The 8,286-nt window shown below is 38.5% G+C and overlaps 1 pseudogene; it reads right to left on the reverse strand.

The window, feature by feature from the left end:
- Positions 1-512: 512 nt before the first annotated feature.
- On the reverse strand, positions 513-7,692 carry LOC132888303 (chemerin-like receptor 2; annotated as a pseudogene).
- Between the last annotated feature and the right edge of the window lie 594 nt (positions 7,693-8,286).

Here is an 8,286-nt window from a genome sequence, read left to right on the forward strand (position 1 = left end):
CAAATCAGCTTTAGATTCAAGCTGTCACTCTAAATTGGCTTTAGACTCAAGTAGTTGTTGTTTAAGATTTGCATTCTGCTCAACCTCAGAATATGCAGTGCTCTCCATGTTCTCTCACATTTCTCTCTTTTTTCTGGACAGCCTCATTCATAGTGGACAGATGGCTCTCATAATCTTTGAATCTTCTATCCATTTCAGATTTCATCTGAATTTCCTTGCACCTTTTACTGTGGGTCAAAGCCATCAAAACTTGCTTAAGCCATTTCTCCTTGCCACGAGTTGCTTTTGTTTTGTCATGCTTTTCTAACTTCTTCTGTGCACTACAATGAGTTGCAAGCTATGCTGCACTTCTGAGCTAGCTCTTCTTCCACTTGCATTAACTCTGTGGTTTTGTCAATAATGTCACAGAGTTCATTTGCCACATTAGCCTTGTTGATTGTGCTGTTAGGCTCAACATTAACCCTTCCTTTCACCATGACTCTTTTAATCAACTCACAAAATCATCAAACACTTTAGACATCTTCAATCACACCCAGGAAAGATAAAACAGAAAAGGACATAAACCAGATGAAAAACGAGTCGATACACTTAAATACTTCTGCAGGAATTCTCTGTGCTTCAGAGCTCTTTATACACACCCAGTTTCCTTTAGAGCAGTACACAGCTGGCTCATGTATATACAGTGGTGCTTGAAAGTTTGTGAACCCTTTAGAATTTTCTATATTTCTGCATAAATATGACCTAAAACATCATCAGATTTTCACACAAGTCCTAAAAGTAGATAAAGAGAACCCAGTTAAACAAATGAGACAAAAATATTATACTTGGTAATTTATTTATTGAGGAAAATGATCCAATATTGCATATCTGTGAGTGGCAAAAGTATGGGAACCTTTGGAGAAAGGAAAACACTGCATTCCAGCATAAGAACCTTATCCCATCTGTGAAACATGGTGGTGGTACAGTGGTGCTTGAAAGTTTGTGAACCCTTTAGAATTTTCTATATTTCTGAATAAATATGAATTAAAACATCATCAGATTTTCACACAAGTCCTAAAAGTAGATAAAGAGAACCCAGTTAAACAAATGAGACAAAAATATTATACTTGGTCATTTATCTACTGAGGAAAATAATCCAATATTACATATCTCTGAGTGGCAAAAGTATGTGAACCTCTCGGATTAGCAGTTAATTTGAAGGTGAAATTAGAGTCAGGTGTTTTCAAGGCAAGGCAAGGCAAGGCAAGTTTATTTATATAGCACATTTCATACACAATGGCAGTTCAATGTGCTTTACAGAAGTAAAAACAAAAACAGTAAACAATAGAGAAATAAAATTACATAAAATAATTTTATTTTTATTCTAAACCAATTAATTAAAAGAATTAAAAGAATTAAAAGAAAATGATAAGAATTAAACAATAGTAGAAATAAAATAATAAAATAAAGTAGAAATAGGAGGAGAAAAAAAAGAAACCAGCAGAATAGAATAAAGAATAAAATAGAATAAAGTTAAAATTGGGCGGCACGATGGTGTAGTGGTTAGCGCTGTCGCCTCACAGCAAGAAGGTCCTGGGTTCGAGCCCCGAGGCCGGTGAGGGCCTTTCTGTGTGGAGTTTGCATGTTCTCCCCGTGTCCGCGTGGGTTTCCTCCGGGTGCTCCGGTTTCCCCCACAGTCCAAAGACATGCAGGTTAGGTTAACTGGTGACTCTAAATTGAGCGTAGGTGTGAATGGTTGTCTATGTGTTAGCCCTGTGATGACCTGGCGACTTGTCCAGGGTGTACCCCGCCTTTCGCCCGTAGTCAGCTGGGATAGGCTCCAGCTTGCCTGCGACCCTGTAGAAGGATAAAGCGGCTAGAGATGATGAGATGAGATAAAGTTAAAATTAAAGTAAATTTAAAACATGCAGAGAAAGTAAAAATTATAAAAAAAGAAGACAATATTAATTATTTAACAGAAAGCATCTGAAAACAGCTTGGTCTTTAACCTAGATTTAAAACTGCCAACAGCAGGAGCATTTTTAATGTCCTCTGGCAGTTGGTTCCATAGCTGTACTGCATAGTAGCTGAAAGCTGCTTCACCATACTTTGTTTTAACAACTGGTTTTAATAGTAAATTTTTCTGTTTTGATCTGGTAGATCTGATTGGGTTAGGCCGCTGCAACATATCAGAGAGGTAATTGGGCCCTGTACCATTTAGAGATTTGTATACCAGCAGCAATACTTTAAAGTCAATTCTGTAGCTTACTGGAAGCCAGTGAAGGGACCTTAGAATTGGAGTAATGTGCTCTGTTCTTTTTGTTCGTGTGAGAACCCTCGCCGCTGCATTTTGAACCAGCTGAAGTCGTTTGATGGTCTTTTTTGGCAGGCCTGTGAAAAGGCCATTGCAGTAATCAACCCTACTAGAGATGAAGGCATGTATTAGTTTTTCCAGATCATTTTTTGACATAAGTCCTCTTAGTTTGGAAATGTTTTTTAGGTGATAAAATGCCGTTTTAGTGATTGCTTTCATGTGACTGTCAAAGTTTAGCTCGCTGTCAATGAAAACACCAAGATTTTTAACCATTTCTTTAGTTTTCATCCCTTTTGTGTCAAGAATAGTGGTAATCTTGAGTCTTTCATCTTTTTTTCCAAATAGAATTACTTCTGTTTTATCTGTGTTCAGCTGAAGAAAATTTTGTGACATACAGCTATTGATTTGATCGATACACTGGTAGAGACATTCAAGGGGGGCATAATCATTAGGTGATAGAGCAAAATAAATTTGGGTGTCATCTGCATAGCAGTGATACAAAATTGAATTTTTATTGATAATTTGCCCAAGTGGGAGCATATAAAGGTTGAAAAGTAATGGTCCAAGAATCGACCCCTGGGGGACATCACAGGTCAAAGACATTGACGTTGAGGAACAATTTCCCAGGGTAACAGAGAAGCTTCTATCTTTTAAGTATGAATTTAACCAATTGATAACTTTACCAGTCAATCCAACCCAGTGTTCAAGTCGATATAGCAGTATGTTGTGATCAATAGTATCAAAAGCTGCACTGAGGTCCAGTAATACCAGGACCAATGTTTTGCCTGCATCAGTATTAAGACGTATGTCATTTATAACTTTAATCAGCGCTGTTTCAGTGCTATGATTGGCACGAAATCCTGACTGAAAATTATCAAAATGGCTGTTTGCTATCAAGAAGGCAGTTAATTGATTGAAGACAATTTTTTCAAGGATTTTCCCAATGAATGGTAAATTTGATATTGGCCTGTAGTTATTTAATACTGAAGGATCCAGATTATTTTTTTAAAGAAGGGGCTTTACAACGGCTTTTTTAGGGACACAGGAACAACGCCAGTCTCCAGGGATGTATTTATAATTTGAAGCACATCTGTAATTATAAGATGAAGAACAGACTTAAAAAAGTTGGTGGGCAGAATGTCCAATTCAGATGTTGAGGAACTGAGATTTTGTACAGTTTTTTCAATCAGTTATTTCAATCAATTGGGATGGCAATCAGGTGTGAGTGGGCACCCTGTTTTATTTAAAGAACAGGGATTGATCAAAGTCTGATCTTCACAACACATGTTTGTGGAAATGTATCATGGCACGAACAAAGGAGGTTTCTGAGGACCTCAGAAAAAGCATTGTTGATGCTCATCAGGCTGGAAAAGGTTACAAATCCATCTCTAAAGAGTTTGGACTCCACCAATCCACAGTCAGACAGATTGTGTACAAATGGAGGAAATTCAAGACCATTGTTACCCTCCCCAGGAGTGGTCGACCAACAACGATCACTCCAAGAGTAAGGCGTGTAATAGTCGGCGAGGTCACAAAGGACCCCAGGGTAACTTCTAAGCAACTGAAGGCCTCTCTCACATTGGCTAATGTTAATGTTCATGAGTCCACCATCAGGAGAACACTGAACAACAGTGGTCTGCATGGCAGAGTTGCAAGGAGAAAGCCACTGCTCTCCAAAAAGAACATTGCTGCTTGTCTGCAGTTTGCTAAAGATCATGTGGACAAGCCAGAAGGCTATTGGAAAAATGTTCTGTGGATGGATGAGACCAAAATAGAATTTTGGTTTAAATGAGAAACAATATGTTTGCAGAAAGGAAACCACTGCATTACAGCATAAGAACCTTATCCCATCTGTGAAACATGGTGGTGGTAGTATCATGGTTTGGGCCTGTTTTGCTGCATCTGGGCCAGGACGGCTTGCCATCATTGATGGAACAATGAATTCTGAATTATACCAGTGAATTCTAAAGGAAAATGTCAGGACATCTGTCCATGAACTGAATCTCAAGAGAAGGTGGGTCATGCAGCAAGACAACGACCCTAAGCACACAAGTCGTTCTACCAAAGAATGGTTAAAGAAGAATAAAGTTAATGTTTTGGAATGGCCAAGTCAAAGTCCTGACCTTAATCCAATCCAAATGTTGTGGAAGGACCTGAAGTGAGCAGTTCATGTGAGGAAACCCACCAACATCCCAGAGTTGAAGCTGTTTTGTTCAGAGGAATGGGCTAAAATTCCTCCAGGCTGGTGTGCAGGACTGATCAGCAGTTACCAGAAACGTTTAGTTGCAGTTATTGCTGCACAAGGGGGTCACACCAGATACTGAAAGCAAAGGTTCACATACTTTTGCCACACACAGATATGTAATATTGGGTCATTTTCCTCAATAAATAAATGACCAAGTATAATATTTTTGTCTCATTTGTTTAACTGGGTTATCTTTATCTACTTTTCAGACTTGTGTGAAAATCTGATGATGTTTTAGGTCATATTTATGCAGAAATATAGAAAATTCTAAAGGGTTCACAAACTTTCAAGCACCACTGTAGTATGATGGTTTGGGCCTGTTTTGCTGCATCTGGGCCAGGACGGCTTGCCATCATTGATGGAACAATGAATTCTGAATTATACCAGCGAATTCTAAAGGAAAATGTCAGGACATCTGTCCATGAACTGAATCTCAAGAGAAGGTGGGTCATGCAGCAAGACAACAACCCTAAGCACACAAGTCGTTCTACCAAAGAATGCTTAAAGAAGAATAAAGTTAATGTTTTGGAATGGCCAAGCCAAAGTCCTGACTTTAATCCAATCGAAATGTTGTGGAAGGACCTGAAGCGAGCAGTTCCTGTGAGGAAACCCACCAACAACCCAGAGTTGAAGCTGTTCTGTTTGGAAGAATGGGCTAAAATTCCTCCAAGCCGGTGTGCAGGACTGATCAACAGTCACTGGAAACATTTAGTTGCAGTTATTGCTGCACAAGGGGGTCACACCAGCTACTGAAAGCAAAGGTTCACATACTTTTGCCATTCACAGATATGCAGTATTGGATCATTTTCCTCAATAAATAAATGACCAAGTGTAATATTTTGGTCTCATTTGTTTAACTGGGTTCTCTTTATTTACTTTTAGGACTTGTGTGAAAATCTGATGATGTATATATACACACAACCCCAATTCCAAAAAAGTACAAATTGTAAATAAAAATGGAATGCAATAATTCTCAAATCTCAAAAACTGATATTGTATTCACAATAGAACATAGACAACATATCAAATGTCGAAAGTGAGACATTTTGGAATTTCATGCCAAATATTGGCTCATTTGAAATTTCATGACAGCAACACATCTCAAAAAATTGGGACGGGGCAATAAGAGGCTGGAAAAGTTAAAGGTACAAAAAAGGAACAGCTGGAGGACCAAATTGCAACTCATTAGGTCAATTGGCAATAGGTCATTAACATGACTGGGTATAAAAAGAGCATCTTGGAGTGGCAGTGGCTCTCAGAAGTAAAGATGGGAAGAGGTTCACCAATCCCCCTAATTCTGCGCCGACAAATAGTGGAGCAATATCAGAAAGGAGTTCAACAGTGTAAAATTGCAAAGAGTTTGAACATATCATCATCTACAGTGCATAATATCATCAAAAGATTCAGAGAATCTGGAAGAATCTCTGTGCATAAGGGTCAAGGCCGGAAAACCATACTGGGTGCCCGTGATCTTCGGGCCCTTAGACGGCACTGCATCACATACAGGCATGCTTCTGTATTGGAAATCACAAAATGGGCTCAGGAATATTTCCAGAGAACATTATCTGTGAACACAATTCACCATGCCATCCGCCGTTGCCAGCTAAAACTCTATACTTTAAAGAAGAAGCCGTATCTAAACATGATCCAGAAGCGCAGATGTCTTCTCTGGGCCAAGGCTCATTTAAAATGGACTGTGGCAAAGTGGAAAACTGTTTTGTGGTCAGACAAATAAAAATGTGAAGTTCTTTATGGAAATCAGGGACGCCGTGTCATTCGGACTAAAGAGGAGAAGGACGACCCAAGTTGTTATCGGTGCTCAGTTCAGAAGCCTGCATCTCTGATGGTATGGGGTTGCATTAGTGCATGTGGCATGGGCGGCTTACACATCTGGAAAGACACCATCAATGCTGAAAGGTACATCCAGGTTCTAGAGCAACATATGCTCCCATCCAGATGACGTCTCTTTCAGGGAAGACCTTGCATTTTCCAACATGACAATGCCAAACCACATACTGCATCAATTACAGCATCGTGGCTGCGTAGAAGAAGGGTCCAGGTACTGAACTGGCCAGCCTGCAGTCCAGATCTTTCACCCATAGAAAACATTTGGCGCATCAATAAAACGGAAGATACGACAAAAAAGACCTAAGACAGTTGAGCAACTAGAATCCTACATTAGACAAGAATGGGTTAACATTCCTATCCCTAAACTTGAGCAACTTGTCTCCTCAGTCCCCAGACGTTTACAGACTGTTGTAAAGAGAAAAGGGGATGTCTCACAGTGGTAAACATGTCCTTGTCCCAACTTTTTTGACATGTGTTGTTATCATGAAATTTAAAATCACCTAATTTTTCTCTTTAAATGATACATTTTCTCAGTTTAAACATTTGATATGTCATCTATGTTCTATTCTGAATAAAATATGGAATTTTGAAACTTCCACATCATTGCATTCCGTTTTTATTTACAATTTGTACTTTGTCCCAACTTTTTTGGAATCGGGGATGTATGACCCCAGAGCCAAATTAATAGTGAGTGTCTACGAGCTTTCTGCAGTCTTTCCATTGTGCTGAGATCAGGAACTTTTGAATTAATTGTGTGATCGTGATGTGCAGCCATCACAGTCACAGTCTACACACCAGCATACATAGCACAGTAGATTAGATACATAAGAATCTTGCATGACCAAAGGCCAAATGTCCATCTATACAGCAGACCAGAAACTACAAAAGGAGCCAAACTGAGGACCAAAGAATCAGATATAGCCAGGTTTAGCATTAGCTTCACAGTGAAGCTCATATGTTCGCTCCATTGACGAGCGATGGTGATGATAACTGCAATGTTGCTGGGTAATCCAACCAAGCAGCACAGGCTTAGAAATACTGCAGCGCCTACCTGCTTAGAGCTCACAGTACTGTTGGTGTTGACAAAATCAGATTCAGAAGTCTGACTGATGGTAAAGTTGAGATGCTCCATGGTCAAGCAATTGCACAGCCAAGAACAAACACTTTGTTTCAGAGTGGATTTCAAAAGCACAGTTGTTCTTCTTGAAGGTTGTGCATATGTGGGATGACCCAGGTAACTATACTGCTGGTGTGAAACTGCAGAGTAAGCCTGTCTTTCAAACCATAGCTTCCTTATACAGTACATGGTAAAAAAAAAAAAAAGAACCAGAAAACCTTGGTGACTATACTTTTCTAAAACACCACTTACCATTTCTCTATCATTCTTATGTCAGATTAAGTCAGTGGTTAAAATTATGAAGACCTGTTATTTTATATATATATATATATATATATATATATATATATATATATATATATATATATATATTAGCAAGAGAGAGAGAGAATATTACTCTCTAATTTAAATATTACTATTATTTAAATGTTAAACTTATTTGCTATTACCTCTGAGACAGAATGTATATACAGTACTCAGTTTCACTGACTGTTAACTCTTGTTCTGGTAATGTGTTGTAAAGTTTTGGGGGAACTCGAAAGTTTTTATCATGAGAAGATTTCAGATAAATCACACTGAGGAAGTGACTAAAACCTCTGTTGTCATTTTGCTGTACAGCACTTTTGCTGTAAGGACAATAGTAAAACTATGTATATATACTGAATATAGTAGACCAGAAATAAGAAAAACAGGAAGAACAGAAGCATTAATAGTTGCAGTTATGTCTCTCAGATTATATAAGAAGGGCAATCCTTTTCATAAGTCAATAACTAAAATAATAAT

The sequence above is a fragment of the Neoarius graeffei genome, chromosome 6 (assembly GCF_027579695.1).
Source record: "Neoarius graeffei isolate fNeoGra1 chromosome 6, fNeoGra1.pri, whole genome shotgun sequence".
In the NCBI taxonomy this organism is placed as follows: domain Eukaryota; kingdom Metazoa; phylum Chordata; class Actinopteri; order Siluriformes; family Ariidae; genus Neoarius; species Neoarius graeffei.